The following is a 21,739-nucleotide window of genomic DNA, read 5'->3' on the forward strand; positions in this document are numbered from 1 at the left end:
AAGCCATCTGATTTTTCCTTTTCCTCTGATTTCCCAAATTCCTCTAAATGTGGGCAGAAATGTCCATATCCAGGAGAGCATTTTTGACACCTGCACTGGCATGGACTGCAGAAACCTCCAGTTGAGTTGAGCTGATTGTTGCAGCTGAAGGCTGCAGGAATGGCAATGAACCTCAGCTTACACTAACTTGCTCCTTAGCATCTCCCCAAACCTCTGTGTTAATGTATCTGCACCTGTACAAATGCACAAACATAGATCAGCATCTAAAACTAGTTGCTGTGAGGTGCTGCAGTGAAGTATTTCCTGGCGAAGGCTGGCTGCGGAGAGGCAGCGTGTCAAGTCAGGATGGCTGAGAAGAATACTTCCAGGCTCAAATGCCAAAGCTAAGATGATATTGGAAGGAATATTAACAACACAGACTCCAATATAACTTTCCTTTGGAAACTGCCAGGCAGTGACTTAAAAATGCAGCATCTGAAAAGATTTCTGCCTTTCAGCATTTAAACAATGATTTTAAATTCAGTTCACACATCAATAACATCCTTTGAACAGAGGACCTGGCATTTATTTCAGCTGGAGTTGCAAGTGCTGAGCTCTTGTGAAAATATGGACTCAAGAGCAGAGCTGTCCACAAACATATTAAAAAATCTTGCTCTTAAATTTTTGAAACATGCTACATGAGTTTTGAAGGGTTTGCTTTCAGTGTTAGACATATTCCATATTTATTCCTTTAAAATGTGATTATGGCCCAAACATCAAACATCTGCTGTTTCAAACAGATTGTCAAAAAATAGAAGATTTTGTCAGAAAAATATGAAGGAAAACATATTTGAGGGCAATTCTCCCTTTTGTCAGAAGAATGAAAACCCAAATTCCAGAAGAGTTTGGACAAAGAAAGGGAAGTCAGATCAGGATAACTTTAGTCTGACTTTCCAGAGAAATCAAACCAAATTGCTCCAAATTACCTTTTTATACAATGCTAAATTCTATCACAATAGGAAAAGAAAACCCTCACTTCAGCATTTACTTTTAAGAATGATATCGGTGGCATTTTTTCCTCTTCCAACTATCCTTGAATAGTATTGGAAGCACCGGCATATCTATTTAGCATTCTAGTGGTAAGAACCACTAGAATTTTAAAACAGAATGTTATCAGACAAGGAAGAGTAGATTTGTCCATTCTCACTAAGATTTCAGTTAATGTATCCAAACCTGGTGGACTCTGTTGTTGTGTCCCCAAAACATCCCCCAGGAAGATGTGATCCCTAGACATAAATATGAAGAAATGCAGAAAGTCTGTCCCTGTGCACTGAGTACTGAAACATCCACAGGGAGTTTGCCTGAGCCAAATCATGCCACATCAGATGACTCAGATTCAATAAGTGGATTTTTTTTTTTATTATAATTATTATTTTTTTTCCATTCCACAGAGATTTAGACCTGTGGGGAATCACTTTTATAGTGGACTGCAAACTGGCTGGCCAGTACTTCCAGGCAGGTTTGGGAGCAGCAAACATCAGTGACTTTTGAGGGAAATCACTTTTATATCTATTGTCCAGCTGCATTTCATTACAGTTACTTTGCAGCTGTGTAAGAATTTTAAGTAGGATGGAGACTGGAAGAACCTGGCAATGATAATTAATGTGGGAGCTGGGACTCATCTGTGTGAGAAAACAATAACAAACTTGAAGCATTTCAGTTCTGTCTGTAGCAATCTGCAGGCTTGGGATAATCCTGTTGAAAGGACTAAGGAATCTTTAGCAATAGGCACTCTGTGTCACTGTATCCACAGAGGAACCAGGGAGGGGGAAATATGCTGTCCTTAAGGAAAAAAAAAAATGAAAAAAAATAAAAAATAAATAAAAAAAGAGAGAGAGAGAAAAAAAAATAATTGTATTTGCTTTTCTTATGGAAGACTGATGAAGCCAAGAAGAAACGTGGGGAAGCTGAAAAGGATCCTGTGGTGGAGGAAAGAGGAGATGGGGCAGCTTATGAGAAGTTCTCCATGTCTCATACAACTTCATGGGCATCATGTGGTATAGGAGTGGGGTAATTCAAGGCTTGGTCCATGCTCTGCTTCATAGGTTCTGCTCCAATGACACAGGAGGTAGTTGCTGACCTGCTGAGGTTGGACCCATACAAGAAGACATCAGGAGGTTGTGCACTTACTTCTCACCATCTACAGAGCAAAAGCCTATATGATGGAGAAGGCCAGAAACAACTCAGACTCTGAAAGTCCTCAGAATGGAGCTGCATCTTTGCACTACAAGGATTCAAGTGTCACTTTCCCAATGAGGAGAGAATGGTCATTTCAATTTGGGGAAAAAAAAAGAGCCTGGTTAAGCTTCATCTGATGCATGGTCAATGGGCTCCATCAAGCAGGGTATCACAGCAGGAGTGGACTCTCCTCTATGGAGGGAGCCCAACTCTTTTAATATTAATGATCGTCAGGGTTTTGTACTTGGTACAGACGTGCCTGGAACTACAAAAACAGCTCCAGGGAGTTGCAAGGTGTACAAAAAAATTACATTAAAAACTGTCCAAATTGGAATAATTTACAGAGAGTTAAAAAAGGGTATTCAAGAATAGACTTGTTCTAAATGTCTCCATGCTGATTTCACTGCCTCCAAATGTGAGGTACAGGTATTTGCAGAGTTATAAGTAGGTCAGTTATTTTTGTCACTCATTATTACTTGTGAAAAATGTGTGTAGCAAACGTACTAACATACTGTAGCAACTGAATTTGGGACGCAAGCATTTCTTTTACGCATTTTTAGGATATGTCTATATGACACAATTTCCTGATTGCAATGTAAAACCCAATTATTTCCAAAGTCCAGCATATTGGGACATGCCATATGAAACCCCATTCTGCTGTCATGAAACTGCCTCTGAAAATATCTGTGCCACTTTGCTACACCGTGGCTCTCGAAGGAGCTCGATGCACCTTGCTGAAGTTTGGCGATCTTGAGTCTTTCACCTGAGTTGCAGAAGTTTTCTTCTGCTGTTATTTACACTAATGTTTTCAGCTTCACAAAGCACACATTATTCAGGGCCTTCTGACATAGCATACATGGTGTTGCATTAGGATTCCTCTCCTCTTGCTTCGGATGTCTGTGCTGGGTGTCTGTAGTCAGCAGAGAGGCACCCTCAGTGGGGAATCTGCCTCATCTGGAGGTGGGGTCCGAACTTTCTCCAGGGAGCTTTTGTCTCTCCACAGACTTGTGGACATTGTAGATGGTCCAGTTAGTGGAGTTATAAACATCAGTGGGCATATTTCCACCAGCTGATGGTTGTCCTTGGTGTTCACTCCTGACAAAGACACTGCTGTAGCCAGATACTGCAGGTGTTAGTTACAGTGTGAAGAAGTCCAAGTATAAATCTCCAGGAGCGATTCCTGGTAGCACATCTGAGCATTTTGGGTAGATGAGATGCAACCAAGGGCTCATTGCCCTTTCACTGAAGGATAACATCAGTAGGGAACTGGGGTGCTACCTCCTGAACTTCTGAAGAGCATAAGGGGATGGATTGGTTTGCAGGGCTGTCCCTAAAGGTATGAGGATGGTCTCAAGGGAAAAATGAAATTCTGTGTTGTCTTCAGCTGGGTGTTTGGACAGAGCAAAAGAAAACTGGCAGCTACGCAGATTTCATGATAAATCAACTCTTTTGGGAAAAATTGTTGAATATGCCTCCTTAAGCACTTTGTTCCTGCCTCTTTCCAAATGGTAGGTCATCTTTCAACATCCCTGCCTTGAAGAGGACACTACATCCATCTGTTTACTGTCATGAGAGAAAATTTAAAACACATAGGATAACAAACACGAGTGTCTCTTGGGTTAAGGATATCCTGATGGAGAACTCCCTCTTGCTCTCTGACTGCTGTCACTTTTGGCACTGCCAGCAGTGGTTGGTAAGTAGAATATTCCAGCACGAACAAAGTCACTTCTGTGCACAGAATATGTGCAGAGCTTCTGGAAACACCTTTGGGAAGGTCAGTTCAGCCCCACAGCATTTCACTGGGATTTCCCTAGTGTTCCTTGTGGTGTGCAGGGATGATGGAGAGAGGCTGGGTTCCTGCACCAATACCTCAGCTTGCGCTTAGAAATGTCAGTAGCAATCTGGATATTCAGTCGGTGGTTCTGCTCCAGAGCTGACAATGTTCATTAGTGTTCAAAAGAAAATTTTACAGATCTTCCAGGTAAAAAGAATGTTTTCCCCACTTCCTCATTTTGGATAATATCTTGGGGCCTTTCTCTCTCTTTGGGGAAAAAGACAAAAAGGAAAAAAAAAAAACCTACTTCTTGTGGTGAGGCCTGCTAAAATTCTGGCCCGAAGGCTGAATTGTGACACTGAGTTCCTCAGAGTGATCTCTTACTGAATATTCCCTCAGTATTTTTAAGTTTCATGTCATTCAACTTCATAGAATTCTGGTGTTCAAGATATGAAAATAATGAATCATAAAATGATTTCCTTTATCTAAATCATATATTATTTCCTATTACTGTACCTAGTTCCCACTTTTTTTGTCTCCTTCAAAACTAATACATAATAATTCAAAATTAATACCACCCATCTTTGAAGTCTGTTTTCACAAAAGAGACCTTGTCTTTCTGTAATATCTGTTTCGAGATGAATTTCTGCTATACAGAGATGCCTAGGGGTGATCCTCAAAGATGTTTATACACCTAAATTCCACAGAAATTGGAGGGAATGAGGTTTCTAAATGCTTTTGAAAAGCTGGGGCTTGTACTTCTACATTAGATGCATTTGAAAGCCCAGCTCTGAGCAGAACTGAATGCAGCCTCAGGGATGACATGCAGACAATCTGGGCAATGGTTTTAGGATGTCGTTTGGATATTTTTTCACTTGTTCCAAAAAATCACTCAGAATACATTTATAGAAAATTTCTGAGTCAATTTGAACCTGCTTTCAAAGTTGATCCGTGAAATATAGTGAAATATTATTTTACTTAAAAATCAAGAAAAGTTGACCAAACCCAGAGAAACTGCACAATGATAAATGATACTCTCCAGGCAAACAAGACATTTGCTGCTGAGCAAGTAAGCACTTGTGAGCAATCGTGAGCACTGCTGCCTCATTGACCTATGGACCCAGATATCCGTGTTGAAATACCCCATTGTCCTCAAATAAGTTTTCCAGCTCCCAATTTTCCCTCTCCTTGTTTGGATCATTCCAGTCATCTGATTTGACTTTTAAATTTGTCAGAGGCAGAGAAGTTTGACTCACTTTTAAAACCTGAACTCTCTTGTGGTCCATAGTAGTACAGTGCCAACAAGAACTGGATTTGGCTGACTATATATATATATATATATATATAATATATATATATAATATATATATATATATATATATATAATATATATTATATATATATAATATATATATTATATATATATTATATATATATATAATATATATAATATATATAATATATATAATATATATATATATTATATTATATATATATATATAATATATATATACACTTATACAGTACACAGCTTACTGTGTGTCCCTGATAAGTGACTAACCCCCAAATAATCCAAAACAGGCAGCCAAAAAGATGGGGAAAAAAATACCACACCTATTGTGTCACTGCAAGACTGTGTTAAAACAAAGATAGAGGTGCAGAATTGTGAACAGCACCTGTACAAGAAAGGAAACCTGGAGTTTCTTTGAGCAGGAAGGCACCACTCCTCCTAATCATGTAGGAATCCTGGGTCCTTTTGCTGACTTGGACCTAGGAAACCTCTGCAAAACATACAGATTTCCAAATGGTAAATCCCTGCTTCCACAGTGTTTAAAGCTGGAAATTGTGTGTAAAGAGAAGAGAAGAGAAGAGAAGAGAAGAGAAGAGAAGAGAAGAGAAGAGAAGAGAAGAGAAGAGAAGAGAAGAGAAGAGAAGAGAAGAGAAGAGAAGAGAAGAGAAGAGAAGAGAAGAGAAGAGAAGAGAAGAGAAGAGAAGAGAAGAAAAGAAAAGAAAAGAAAAGAAAAGAAAAGAAAAGAAAAGAAAAGAAAAGAAAAGAAAAGAAAAGAAAAGAAAAGAAAAGAAAAGAAAAGAAAAGAAAAGAAAAGAAAAGAGGTGCAGTCAAATAAAGGAATAGTTTATTGTATAACTCTTGTATAAATCTCTTCCTCTACTAGCGTTCTTTCCCGTGGCTTTTGCTTTGCTGACAAATGGCAAAATCATTGCCAAGGGCATCCTCCTGGCCAGGGGCACTGGGCATGTGGGACGGATGGGGCTGGGACCGAAGGCCCAGGACTGCGGGAAGGCTGGGCTGAGCATGGGGTCCATGGGGTCAGTGACTCCTTTGCCACCCCACAGCTGGGCTGGCAAGCAGCCCCTTCCTAGGAGTGGAGAAGTTCTTGTGGACCTTCTGCATGATATCCACTCCCCACCTGTGTTCCTGGGTACAGAGATGTGGAGGGATGGAATCCTGCAGGTGGGGGGGATTATTTTGTGAAATGCCCACCACCGGTACCAAGAGATGTGACTAAACATGTTCAGAAAGGAGTTGGAAATGTCCTGAATATTGGATGTGTTGTGGCCCCGATTTAGAGTCTTCTGCCACCGAGAAGGTTGAAACATGCCATGTCCTACTGTTGGGCGCTTTGTGCTTAATGTAAGGTAAACCATGACTTGAATCAGTCATGCAGGCTAATGCCAGACAACATTCCTTGTTTTCAGACCAGGCTTTCCTTTGCTGCAGCTTCACAAACCATTTTTAATAACTGAAATGAAACATCAGACTGTGACCTATCACATCACATTGCATCAGTCAAATTGTGTTACATCCAATAATAAACTACTGCAACTGATGTTACCCAACATGACAAGCCAAATATAAACCTAGAGCTGGAAAATTCAAAGGAAAACACAGTTTTGATAAGCCAAGATCTTAAAAATATCTGAGCTGCTTTTGATGGTGATTCTTAGATTTATTCTGAAGTCTAAAACCCTTGGAGAAATTGGACTGGCTGTGAGCAGGCATATTTATCTAGACAGTTTTGAGGATACGTGCCCTATAATTGCTTTAAAATAAACTTCAGCCACCATTTCCACAGAAACAGCACTTTCTTGCATACAGTAGGTAGTAGAGGAAGAACATGAAAATACATACCTAGAACTCTCTTGAAATTTAGGGTGTTGTTTGTATTTGGCTTTTATTAATCCAAAAATGCAGTTTCAGGATGCTTAAGGCTGGGGGTGAATTCTTGTTAACAGAAGAATGGGTGAAAATATGTGGAAAAAATGCGCATTTCTGATTTGCATTGTCAAGTGGTTCAGTTAGAAATCTAGTTGTATGGGAATTTTTACTAAAAAGAATAAATATCTTAGAAATCAAGCCAAAACAACTTTGGGTGAAATGTTTTGACAGTTTTGCATATGGAGTGCTTTGTTGGTGTAGCCAAAAGGACATAGAAAATATATTTTAGTTTTAGATAAAAAGCAATAAAAATATGAAATTCATCAAAATGAAACTAAAAGAATAACTCAATTATTTGCAAAGCCTTAATTTTTATGTTTGCACAAGGAGTAGCATCATCTTTTTCTACTCCTACTGTATTTTATGGGTCTGCACAGGACGTATTAGTAGGGGATGAATGACAGGTACAGATCTGTGTGTACTTCAACAAAGTAATTGTCAAAACATGAGTATCTTGGCATGGTTTAGCCCAATTTCTTCTTTAGTTACTTTTGGTTTGGTTTAGTTCCATATTTTATCATGGTTTCATGGCCAAAAAAAATGCATACTCTATAACAGTACTGTGATATGACCACGAATAATTCCATATCTAGCAGGCACCAAGAGTGGCATTTCAAAAGAATTTTGAAACTTTTACAAACTACTTTGGACTAGAATTTGAAAGATGCTCATGCATTCAAGATGTAGGTTATTTGCTCATAAATTCCTATTAAAAGCAGATGTGTAAGAGTTTAAACATCACCAGCAATACTTTTGGCTCTTTCTGACCAGTTGGCCATTCAGGATAGCCAACTATCACAAAACTGTCATTGTTTTGAACGGTGAAAAAGTCGTGCAATCAGCCAATTATGTTGGAAAGTGCTGTGTTGTGTCAAAATCTCGTGGGAGCAGCTCCTCCCCTGAAAATTCAGCCAGAGCCCAGTTCCTTTGTTCTGAGATCTGTGTTTGACAACAAATGTTTGTGCACTGTGTAGTTGAAAGACTAGGTGATATGGCCATAGGGATTTTACATCACAAGTCATGAATCATTCAAAGGAAAAAATACATTAAAACTCAAAATATTTTACTGCTAAAAAGAAATAAAAATATGATAACCCCCCCCCAAATTCTGAAATATCCAGTCTGTTTACTGGATGCTTTGGTATTAAACACAATTCTAATCAAGTTACATCTACTCTTAATATTTCTGTGTTCATGGTGAAATACATGACACATACTATATCCACTGTTTCTTACTCCTTTTTCTTTATTTCACACACACAAAAAAAAAGAGAAAAGAGATTGATAGAGCTGAAATTTGAAACCAATCTCAGGGGATTAGTTTCATATTCACTTAGTTTCCTGTAAAGCTTCTGAATTTATAGTTATTTTTAAAGAAAAACTAAACCGAAGGTTGAAAGCCATTAGCAATAGCTCACTTGGATTTTAACTCATTCTGATGTTTACTTATTTTGATTTTAATGTACTCTGATATTCTTATGCCGCTTGTTGCATATTTCCATGTACTCAAGGAGCTGAATTTTCTTATTTGCAATACTGCAAGAAGAAATACAGAGTACTAGACCCACCAGATAACCAAGTTCCTTAAGATTTAATCTACCCATTTGTTTTATATTGGTAACGACTTAATTTAATTCCTTCAGAATTTTCATCTTCATCCAGTCTCATATAAGTGTATTCAAATTTATGGAAGAGTTTCTTGAGGGCCACAAAATCTCAGAGCTGCAATGAGCAGAAATATTTTTGCATTTGGTGTAAGCATGAGGGTGAAAAGCACAAACCAACCTGCCAAGTGCTGATGTCCGTGTTGACGTGGGCTGTGCTCAAGTGCAGGCTCTCCACTACTCCCGTGTCTCAGCAGCCCTTTGTGGGTGGCAGCAGGTCCAGGTGGCGAGGAGACTGACATAGGAGAGTCTGCATGTAAAATAGCAGAGTGGAGCAACTCCTGCTGTGGGTGCTCACCAGCTTCATCAATAGCAGAGGAGGGGCTGGCTGTGAGTGATGTGCTGGCCACACAAAGCCAGGGGTAATTTCCTGTGGAGGAAATTGCTGTGCTAGAGAAAGTGGTATTCACATAACTGAGAACAATGATGAGCTCTTCCCTTCCTTACACAAAACATACAAGAAAGCTCAACAAGGATCCTCAACTACCAAAGTGACAGTCATCAAGATTTCTTTCATAATGCATATGGTGCCACTCAAAGTATACCTGTGAAATTCATTTCTGTGCAAGGCACCAAGCTGGGAGAGGTGTGAGACACTGTTAACATGCACAGTGATCTTGAAAGGCAGGACAAAGTGTGTCAAGTGTGAAACCAAGTAAGGACATGTGCAAGAAAATAAAATTAAATGCTTGCATACAAATGGAGAATAGCTGTCCAGTTAGTCTCAAATAGTAGCCAAAGCCACAGTCTATTCTGGGCTGATATAGCAGGAGTCTCATGGGATTATGATATGGAAGGTAATGTTATATATGGAGTGGTAACTCATGTCGAGAAAATGGTTGGTATTAATAAAGAAGGGGGAGATTTAGGAATGTGGCCATGGGGGTTGGAAAACCCCATGATTGAGATAACATTAGACTCTTAACGACAAGGCCATCAGGAATATAAAAGAGTTTAGAGGGAACAAAGAAGGGTGATTCAGGAGACTCCATGCAGTCTCCGGTTTCTTGTTCCCCAGCTGGTTCTCCTGTTCTCCAGCCGTTAAGGCATGGATGTTTCTGGGTGTTTGCTGTTGTTGTTACATTCAAAGTTGTTTAACCAATGAAAAGTTGTTTTGAAAAGAACTGCTGTGGAGAGAAGGGTATAAGAGGGGAGACTGCCCTCAAGATAAAAAAGGCAGCATGATGAAGTTACATCAATAAAGAAGCAGGAAAAAGAAGTGAAAAGGAACAGGCTGGCAGAATGGAGACCAGGATGGGAACAGGCACTTTGATTTCCTCATGAAGATAGGTTTGGCCAGACTCAGCAAACTGCTCTCGAGCTAAAAGAAGCGGACCTGTGCACACAACTGCCTCTGGTAAGCAGTTGCGCATTATGGGGAATCATACATCCTTAGAAACAAAGACTGTCCTGGTAACCTTACAGCTTATTCTCCTTATTAACAATCGGACAATTTATGAGCCTGAAACATGGGACCAAACTGAGGTCAAGGTGTGGGACTCTGCAACTAAAAATGACAAGGTTGCAGTGGGATTGCTCGGCACCTGGCAAGCAGTCTCTGAGACCTTAAAGAGCCATGTGGGACCACAGTCAGAAACGTGTGGTTTGCCAGATAGTGAGGGAGCTGTGGGCTCCTTTACTGATCCGACTACTACACCGTCGCCATCAGCCCCTCTGCTGCCACAGCCACCGAAGGCCTTTGCTGTTACGCCCCCTGCTGACCTGGATGTGCCTTTTGACCCACGCCTATTGACCTTGAAAAGGAGATGGATATGCTTTTCTTTGATCCGGGAAGAACGGGATACATAAGGCCTGAAGACCCAGTTGCTTGACAACTTAAAGCGAGACATATTGTTCAAAAGGGAATGGAAAATGGAGACTTGTATGTAATCAAGGAAAGGAATGGAAAATGGAGACTGTTAAGTCATGGAACTTAAAGGATTGTTTGTTACCTTTTCTGATTTTACATATGTTTAGGTGTACTTGAGTTTAGTCATGGAACTTAAAGGACTGTTTGTTATCTTTCCTGATTGTATGTATGTATACGCATACTCGGGTTTAGTATGTACATGTAAAAGCGATGTTCTGTATATTTAGAATGTTTGATGTTCGTGTGTGCGTGTTGGTGGAGCATAGACTCCCCTCACACCCAGTGCTGTTTACTTGCCTTTTATACCTTTTAGAAATATTTGTTTATAAATATTACAAAATTCAGATTGAGTTCAGACCTCATTTATAACAGTAATTATTTCACTCTACTTGGCATTCATGAGGCCCCAGCTGGAGTCTCTGTCCGGTTTTGGGCACCACATAAAAAATGTTGGAGAGAATCCAGACAAGAACAGTAAAACCAATAAGAGATTAGAAACCATGACCTCTGAAGACAGATTAAAAGAACTGGGTTTCTCTAGTTGAGAAACGTGGAACAGTCAATTTGTTTTCAAGGTGCTTTGGAATGATTTGAGGAAAAAGTTACACTATCTTTAAGATATGATGTTGGGATAATTTTGTGTTGGACTAGATTACCTAGAAAGACTGTACAACCACTGCTGGAATATCGGGGAGAGGTACTGAGCACTTCCTAGAGGAGAGCAGTGCATGCTTGGTTGGAACTTGCTGCCTGAGGTCTCATATACAGATCTCCAGCTCCCACAAATGTAAGGGAGGGTCCCTGACATGCATCCTGCTCCTGAAAATTGGGACCAAGTACACATGCATTAATGCTAGCAGCTTGTCATCGGCCAAAGATGATTTTTCTAGGGAGGAAACCGCAGCTTGCAGACATCAGGAGAACCACCATGGGGGCTTGCTTCAGTAGCTTATGTGCCACACTGTTAGAAACTTGGGCTTTACTTCTCATTTCAGTACGTCCATTTTCATCTTCTAGCTACTGGTTCAAGCTGTTACATCTTCCAGGTTATTAGCACCTTGCTCAGTTATGCAGCATTTCTCACTATGAACAGCAGAGTTAAGTCACTTCATAATCTTTTGTACGTGGAGACCTTAAAGCCACCTGCGTCCTACTGGAAGCATTTGCCTTTGATGCTGTTCCTCACTGGCACTTACTGTATCTGATCTTTTATTAAAGGAGCTGATAACATTGAAAAATGCAATCCAAAGTTGAAACAAAAATTTGAGGTGCCGAATCTTTAAGACTGTAAATGTTAAGAAGCCTGTTCTTTGAATCTTTTACTGTCACTGCTGGCAACCACTCACCATGAACCTTACCCTTCTGCCATCCCCAGGTTATCATGGCCACCTCATTCCTGTTATCTTTCATATTGCTCGGCATTAGTGAGCTTTTTAATACATGTACTGTTGATATCCCTGAGTGCAGCACTGTAAGCAGTGAGCACAATTTGAGTAGCTGCACTCAGAGTGGCCTTAATCTCACATCATGAGAGAGCAGTGTAACCAGAACAGAAACTAAGCTGTGAAATCTGCTTGGAAACCTGGGGAAATGTTCCTAAGTCTTCCAAACTGAGCTTCACTATCAATTCTTCATCTGCTTAATTCAAATTAGCTTAGCTTTGACTACACTAGCTCCATCGCTCCCTTGGGTTGCAGAGTAGACACTGGCACACTACAGTGCATCCATTATGTCAGCTGCAATCACATCTGCAATGTGAGAAAAGGAGGAAATCAGGTTTGTTTGAAATGGTCTATTTTTCCATAAAATTCTGTTGATTGACATTCACCATGTTACTACCCTTGCTTTCATTAACAGCTGGAGCTGTTTCTGCCTTTTCCATTATTTTGTTAGGACTGATGTTGGTTTGCAGTTTTGTCAGGTATTCTGCCTGCCCTCTTGGTATACAGTTACCACTCCTGTTTTCTAGCTTTTTGTCTTGAACTCCCGGATGAGTAAAAAAGGAACATCTGTAAGCCAGAGACCTTCTCAGTCAGTTCTCTTAGGAGTTCAGCTACAAGCTATCCAAGACTGCTGATCTTAAAAAGTTCTTGCATAGCAGATGTAGCTTAGTGTTATAACTTTGGTTATTGATGATTTTGTAAATACTTCCGTTACATAGGAAAAATACATCAACCTTTGTCTTTCCAAGTACATTACAAATATTTATTGCATATAGCTATTCCCATTTCAAATAACCTCTTGACAGTAAATAACTACCAAAGTAACAGGTATTTTCAAAGTATCACTTCTGGACAAGCCGTTGGAAAATAAGCATGTGAATGGTTGTCTCTAGGCAGTGCAGATGCACTAAGCCCAGCCCCTCTTCTTTTTATGATGTCTGATTGCTGAGGTATCCTTTCCAGAGAATACAAACCAGTATTCTAAGTCTATCCCCTGGCCTCATGCAATGGTAAAAATATTCTCCAGAGTGGTATCCCCATAACATCAGCAGGGCTGTTGTACACAGGACTGACTGCAGGAGAGAGAGGAGGAGAGTATAATGCAGCATCCAACATCAAGAAGAAATAAACAGCAGGACTACTAAACAAGTCATGCCAGAAAAACCTGATGACTTGCTGTGTGGTTCAGTTGCTACAATTCCTCTCCTCTCCTCTCCTCTCCTCTCCTCTCCTCTCCTCTCCTCTCCTCTCCTCTCCTCTCCTCTCCTCTCCTCTCCTCTCCTCTCCTCTCCTCTCCTCTCCTCTCCTCTCCTCTCCTTTCATTTTTTTCAATCTTTTTCAATCTGTCTGTAATGAAAGTCAAAACACAAAATGCTCAGGACAAAACTCTGCAAGGAAGAGAAACAGAGAAACAGAGGGAGGAAAACACTTTGGAGGGATTTTTTCTTCAAGAAAAATTGAAAACACTAATTACATTTAAATATTTAAATAGATACAGCCATATCACAGTGTAGATTCTGTGCTCAGTATGTCAAACCAAACACAAGCAGTGAAAGAAATTAAAGAATCAGAGTCCTATAAGCTTTCGTAGATCCACATCATCAGCCTCCCACAGATATGTGAGGATGGGATCAAGTACCACTCTCTTAAAACATTGTTTAAATGATCTGCTGCAGAATTGTCTGCTCAGATTTTGGAAGCAGATCAGAACTTATATTTGACATCAATGACAGCATGATACAATGGGTAATTCCCAGCTTGAAAAGCCAATTGGATGAAGCAGTCTTTTGTCTAATCAGAACAAGAGCGATGATGAACAAGAGCCACCGGACAATACTGATCTGAGATTCTCTAGATGTTTAATTGCTGACTCCTTTCTTCCTGTTGCATAGTCAGGATGCTACACTTGCTGCTAATGGTGGCTTTGCTGCAACAGCTGTAGTAAGGGTGCATTTAAGTGCCACGTTGTACTGTGCTGACTAAAGATATCGACTATGTAGGTTAATAAAAACATAAACTTTCATGTAACCTGTAGATTTTCTGGTCCTGACCTATTGAATTGAATCTGGCCGTGACTATAGAGGGAGTTAACACACTCTCTTTTAGGCAGCACCACCTCAGGACAAGCTGGCACCCTCAGCAGTTGAGTGTATAGCTCCCTGTGCCTTGCTCTAAGATTGGGTGTTGTTTTCAGTCAGAAGCTCCACCAGGCAAAACTAGAGCAGTTTGCAAGTTTGAGTAGACACTGTCATCATCTTAAATTTTCCTCTGTCACTTTGGCATCTGTAACAGACACTCAAATTATCATAAAGAATGCTGAAAACTATTTGAGTGTCTGTAAAAATTGCATCAATTTACACCAAACTCTATAAAAGCATTTTTCGTTAGAGTGGTCAACTCTGCATGCAACAAAACCCACCAACAACAGAGGTCAAAACATGCTGGGACAAGGGTATGCTATTTTAGCCTAGAGATGGTGTTTGGGAGCTTCATCCATGCAGGACGAGGAGGACTTCTGCCATGAAATAACACAGCTGGAATGACAGTATTAGTCTCCAAGATTTAGTAAGTCAGAAAACGGAAATTCCTGCCTTGACCTATGAACAACTCTGTACCTCACCTTTTAATTCAAGCCAGTTTTATACTACAGCCCCTATCCCACTGTGAGGACAGACTGAAACTGCCAGTCACAAAATTATCAAATCCGAAGGGCTGAATCTAACCAGGTTTCAACCTTTCCTTCGCCAACAGCCCTTCGGTTGAGGGCAGTGGGAAGGAGCAGCATGGAAACTGTTGCCATTGGGAGTGTACTGACCTGGTGTTCCTTTATAATACAGAAAAAATGTATTAATGCAGTGATTAATGCCAGTGATCAGTATTAAAGGAAGATTAGGAACTTGCTCAAACAGGCTGTCTCCACCCGCAGTAAACATGAGCCATTAGCTTGCAGAAGTGTACCTACACATCACACTGGATGAGCTGAGACCTCTAAGGTAGTTATTTTGGATAGTCATTGTTTTGATCCATTTGTATTGTGATTTATCAAACCTTACTTTTTCTTTCTTGCCACCCTGTTAGTTTGCTTGTTGTTTGGGATTCCTCTTGGGACCATTGCTGCGGGGAAAAGTAAGCACACATTTTGTCATTGCTGTCTAAAAAAAATCTCACCTAAGTGATCACCTTAGTCATACATGTAATTGCAGGAGAGCTTAATGTCTTGTGAAACAAGCAAAATAAATGGGACTTGCAAGTACCTCTGGTGCCCTGAATGCCATGTGCTCTGGAAAGTCAGAGGAGGTCAAAGAGACTTTGAAATGGAGTAGAGGCTACAGAAGGGCCTTTTGGACCATCTTCTTTCCATATGAGCCTTTCCAGTGTTTGAGTCTAAGAGATCTCAGGAATCTGCACTAGCTGGCTCTACTTTGAGTTGGACCAGCTGGACTCCAGAGATCCTTCCAACCTCAACACTTCTGTGATTCTATTATCCTATGTACTTGCTCGCTTAAAGAAAGCAAGCTTCCTTCCTTCCTTCCTTCCTTCCTTCCTTCCTTCCTTCCTTCCTTCCGTCCTTCCTTCCTTCCTTCCTTCCTCCCTCCCTGTCTTTCTTTCTTTCTTTCTTTCTTTCTTTCTTTCTTTCTTTCTTTCTTTCTTTCTTTCTTTCTTTCTTTCTTTCTTTCTTTCTTTCTTTCTTTCTTTCTTTCTTTCTTTCTTTCTTTCTTTCTTTCTTTCTTTCTTTCTTTCTTTCTTTCTTTCTTTCTTTCTTTCTTTCTTTCTTTCTTTCTTTCTTTCTTTCTTTCTTTCTTTCTTTCTTTCTTTCTTTCTTTCTTTTCTCTCTTCATCCTGGTCCTTCTCCTTCTTTTCCTGCCACCTAGCATAAATGAGCTAATATGTTGAGATCAAACCATCAAGTTGCTCTAAGATCTATCCCCAGTTTGTAAAATGATCATAACAGCAGTCTCTATGGCAGGAGAAGGTTAGCTCATTACAACAGTATCAAAGAAATGGCAAATCACCTGCCTCTATATCAAAATGTGTAGTAACAGTTCATGCAAAGCACTGAGTTGGCATAAAATAATTTGCTAGGTCAAATTTCTTTGAGACTGTTTACAGTGCTCATGCTTGATCTGAACCAAACTTGTACTGAGTGGTGAGATGAGATTGCACAGGTGTGCTACTAGACACAGCCTCAGAGACATTACTCACCTTGAAATCCGGTTAGAGCAAAACTATTGCTTTACTGAAACAAAATCATTGGAAAAACAACCAAACATTACAGTAGTCCTCAGCTGCCTTGAAGAGAATAAGCAACAAACATTCTGCAGTCGCATCCTATTACCTCCAAATCTCCATCAACTTAGGACAAGGTCCTATGAGAACACTTGGCAGAAAGCCTGATCACTCAATGGGGCACCCATCATCCATTCCTTTTAGCTGTTATGAAAACACATGGGATGATACATTGCCCATATCTCTGCAAACAAGTTAAAAGCTCTCCTTGTCAAAATACCCTTGTAGAACACAGGCAAATTTGGTAACATTCTGAAAAGAGATGAAATAGACAAAATAAAAGCAAGATACAAACACAGCCACAGCAGTTGTGGTTGGAGGGATGGTTGAATGCTTTGTTTTTGCTGTGAAGTGCTGTCAGTTCAAACTGAGGCTGGAATCTCAAATAAAATGAACCAGTTTTTCCTTCCTGGAAACATCCCAGGGCTTCCAAGTGATCTGGTGTCACATTGCCAGCAGAGTTGGGCAAATGATTTATTCCCCAGTTTTGGTGTCTTTTTCTCTCTTGCAACATCTGTGAGTAGTTCAGGATGTCTTCAGACATATTGCTTGATCAGGTTTCTTCAATGAAATAATGGCAGAGCTTTTTTCCAGTCCATGATCACTATGTTAGGAAAATCAGATTTCTGAAGTACAGTGAGCTGTGCTACAGTTTCTATTCCTGTAGAGTTTCCTGACACTATTATTTGCTAAATTAAGAGCCTTTGGAAGTCACGCTAAGTATGCCTGGGCAAATGCATGTTGGCATTTAGGTTGCTTAATTTATTAAATTTACAGTGGTTCAAAGCAGTTGTCTTGGCAGAGTCAAATACTATCCCAGTCCTCTTTGTGAGACCATTTGGGGTGCATGGATCAAAGGTGTGTACCTGATCCAAAGAAGAGGTCTCTCACAGCTCTAGCAGCTTGATAGCATGCCCCAACGCCCAACCTAAGTGCAAAAGACCAGGGTTACAAATGTGCTTGGCTCCAGATGCCTCCTCAAGCTGGTAAAGTCCTACTGAAATACCTGAGGAGCTAAGAACTGAGACAGTCTTCACAGACTCAGCCCAACCACCCGTTTAAGAGAACTGAGAAGCTAAGGCATTGTCTGCTCTCCAACTCCAGAAAAATTGTTGTAAGAAATCTAAGGATGTGCAATGACTCTGAAGTGGGGGACAGTGCACATGAACAGGAGAATATTAAATTTATGTACAAGATGGTGGTGGTGATGGTGGGGAAATGCCAGAGCAGGAAGGTGTTACTCCTAGCTCTGTAGAGCTCAAGTTTTAGAATGAGCTGGTAGGAAAGAAATAGTAAATGTATGGTGGAAAATGGGACTCCATGCAATGGGAAAATTGCCTTAAAAGTAATTCAATCTACTCTCTAAATGTTTGGTGTATCAGACAGTAAGTGACAGCAGAGTGTATTAGAAATACATGTCATTGCAAAAAAAAGTACTCATATAGTGCAGATAAATGTTTTTGTCTTGGAAGACAGCAAAAGAAAATTTACTAAACAAGGAACAGAGTGACCTAGCAATAAAAGTAATCCAGGTGAACAAGTTTTGGGGTAGAAAACAACAATAAATACAAGTAGTAATGCATAAATGTGCTGACACTTCCTATTGTGAGATTCAGTTCTCACTTTTTGATAACTTTGCTACTTTTATTCACTTTATTCACTCTTCCAACCAGGGTCTGCTTAGACTGTGATTGAAAACTTTTTGATATGGATCAGAACTTGGGGTGGGGGTCTATGAATTTATTAGCCCTGGCTCTGACAGCAGCCCATTCGAGGGTCCAAAATGATTCCAGGTTCTTTTCCTCCAAAATGTTTTAAAAATGAGGAAAATCATCCAAGTATTACATTAAAAGGAAAGTGAAGCTCTAAAGGGGAGCACCAAAGAATTTGAAAATGTCAGAGTCTTTTGCCCTGATCTGTTGGCCATATGGCCCAAGAGCCCCAGCTTGCCTGCCAGGCAGAGTGGTTGTATAATATCATTGCAAGAAGTCAAGAAATTATAATACCATATAATACTAGATTTTCCATTTTAGCCTGGGAGAAAAAAAAGATCTGTAAAATATGACTTTCACATTACAATTTCACTTGAAATATTTATTGCTGTTTGTGCATAGCTTCAGCAGTGGAGAGAATCTCCCATTACAGGTTTGTTATGACTATTTCAGTGAGGGTCATCACTTACATCCACAAATAGCTTTTAGTGCCTAAATATCTCTTCAACTGTTTAAATCCAACCCACAGGTTCCTCTAACACTCACTAATGTCCTTCTTAGCCATCATCTTCTCCTTCCTTTATGTTCTGGCCCAAGTTCTGGCACTACCTCTCTTTTTCTGAACCTGAATTCAGTCTGCTTCTGGCCGAATCCTGGGTTAAATTCTCTGTGTTTGATTCAGAAATGTGCTCAGAGCTTTCCCAGCCCTGCCACATGATAGCCACAGGGAGACCCTGGACCTAATATGTCTCTGCATTCCAGCAGAGAGAGCTAAACTAGTGTGTTATGTATCTAGAGGGTGTCCTAGTCTGGACAAGCTGATGTGGACATGCTTTTTTTGGTCTTCCACACTGAACAAAACATTTACTGGTTAGGAAGAGAAAAGTCAGAGATGCTTTTGGTGCAGCTCAATGGCTTTGGCTTTTGCTTGGTGCCATGATGCTTGATGCTTTGCTTGATGGCCAGATTGGAACCCTACTTTTTGGCTACCATCCAGCTCTGGAGTGGGCTGCTCAGGCAGGGTGCAGGGTGTCCATCCATAGAGACATCCAAGACCCAATGGAATTTGGACCTGAGCAACCCACTTGAGCAGGACTGGAAGATATCCAGACATCCTTCCAACATCAGTGATTCTGTGGTAATTCACAGTTATTTCAGGTTCCTGTTTTCTGAAAACCTACATCCCATTGAAGAGTGAAATCATGAGTGAGATCCCTCATTTTACATAGACTGAATGAATTCTCATGAAATTTAATGTTTTTATGAAAGGCATATGCTGGCGTTAGATGACAGGATTGTGGGATAATACGATCTAAATTTGATTTTAGGTTAGTCTTTGGAACAGAACTTTGTGATACTCAAAAAGACATTAAATAACAGGCCGACCTTGCTGAGATTTTCAGCTTGTTTCTTTTTGCACACAGTCCCATAGCACAGATGTGGGTGGAGTTCATGTGACACACTTTTAACTCAATTCTATTGTTCCATATTTGGGGGTTGTTTGGGTGCAAGATTTGGCCCTTTTTAATTATGTTGAGCTGCCTGACAGTGATTTCATCTGCAGAAGAGCTCCAGTCCTGCTGATGATGTGAGTGTTACCTTTACCTGGCATGTATTTTTAGATGGAGTTTCATTGCAGATCCCACTTTTCCGCAGCTAAATTTTCTAATTTATTCTTCAGAGGGTTGCTGACCTCCAAAGACCAAGCTGAGGCACTTTACAAGCAGGTCTTCTCCATTAGAGAAGCACAGACTGGTATGCGGGTTCAAGGTGTGCTCCCAAACTGCTCCCCCAGTAACTAACAATAACTATTGGAAGGGTTGTTAGAGGGTGCTAAATCCTAGAAATGCCTGCTCTTAGCATGAACAAAACCAAAGAAATCTCAGCACTGCTGCTGCAAATTTCAAAGGAATCCAAGGAAGCAGATTGATTTAGATACATGGATTTAGTCTGCCTGCAAAGGAAAATTCAGCAACTTAATTCTGCCAGTGTAATTATACTCCTACAAGCAAGAGTCCTCACATGAACACTTGTATGCAGCACTGAGTGCTTTGTTTTGTTTTGTTTTATCTTGCATTGCATTCAAAGTAAAGCAAAGACACTAAACTGGAAAAAGCATCTGTAGGAAGGAACGTGAGTGGGAGTTGTACTGGTAAAATTATAACGGTGGTATAATTATCCTGATCAATTTTCCATATAAAACAGACTTCAGAAGAACTCATTTGTTAAACAGTATGTAAGCCTCAGCCTTTACTCTAGTGGCGTCTCTGTTCACCAATCAACATAATGAACATAGGCAATTAAGGTGCACCAGAAACCTGGCTACATTTCCTAGAGGCACTTTCCAATGTCCAAATGCTTGATTTGCAAAATTAATGAGCTGCTAAATTCCCTTGGTATAAATCAGCACATCTCCACTGACTTCAGCTGAGATCCTCTTATACATACCAGCTGAAGGTTGGGCCCTTTGTAAGGCATGGACTGCTCTGAGAAGCAGAATTATGGTTATTTTCATTATTTACAACTTGATCCTAGAAGTTAATTTGGACAATGTAACCAGTGATTGAATTAAATAGCAGCCTCGGCACAACTGCAAGCACTTAAGCTAAGAAAAAATGGCAGTTTCCTATGGCGTGAGCTCTGCTTAGTGAGGTGCCATTCAATGCTCTACCATAATGGCCGGACTTACAGCCCCCAGTTTTCATCCAAACAAATTTCTTCCCAGAAAACTGAATAAAACCTGCAGAATTTAGCCCCCCAGTAACCAGGAACTAGCACTGCCTCCTCATTAGCAGTAGGATATAATAGTAGCTGTGGTACATTTACCATTTGCTAGGTGAATACCATTTAAATGTACAAAAGATTCTGGTACTTGATTGTTCAGCAGCAGAGAGCAAAAGGATGTCAAGTCTTGTGCTCACAACTGTGTTGGCTAATGCTGCCCTCAGGGGGCGAGACTCTTTCTGAAACCTGAAGTGTTTATGGCTGATTTGAATGAAAGTGATTTGCTCAAAAACCTCCCTGTATTTAGCAGTTTTAGCTTTAATGGACCAGCCCTACTCCTACAAAGGATCTGATTTCAATTCTGCTACCAGCAGTTTGTTCCAGAAAAGTGTTGGGAGGAGAAAGAGTGCAAGGAACAGCGTCAGAGGTAGCGTGTCCTGTCTTAACAGCAGTATGATGCCACAGCTTCATCACCCTGCCTGCAGGGACACGTTTTTCCTCAGGAGCAGCACTAATTTGTAGGCAAATAGCAAGGACTTTGGGATCTGAATTTGGTCAGTAGCTGCCAGCTGCGCTCCTCTATGAACTCATGCTTAGGTGGTATCATTAGTACAAGATTGATTATTGGGCAGCCTTCACTGTTCTTCTCTTGCATTCATATTCTTGTTGACATGGCTCCAGGCAATGCTGCATTAATCACACACCACACAACGTAGGGCTTGTGCATCCCAAGGCAAACTCCCTAACTTTCGAGGCAAGAGTTTTGGCCAACTCAAGCAGAAGACTGGAAATCCTAAAGGAGCCATGTTTA

This window comes from Aythya ferina, assembly GCF_964211825.1.
Source record: "Aythya ferina genome assembly, chromosome: 20".
NCBI classification, from domain to species: domain Eukaryota; kingdom Metazoa; phylum Chordata; class Aves; order Anseriformes; family Anatidae; genus Aythya; species Aythya ferina.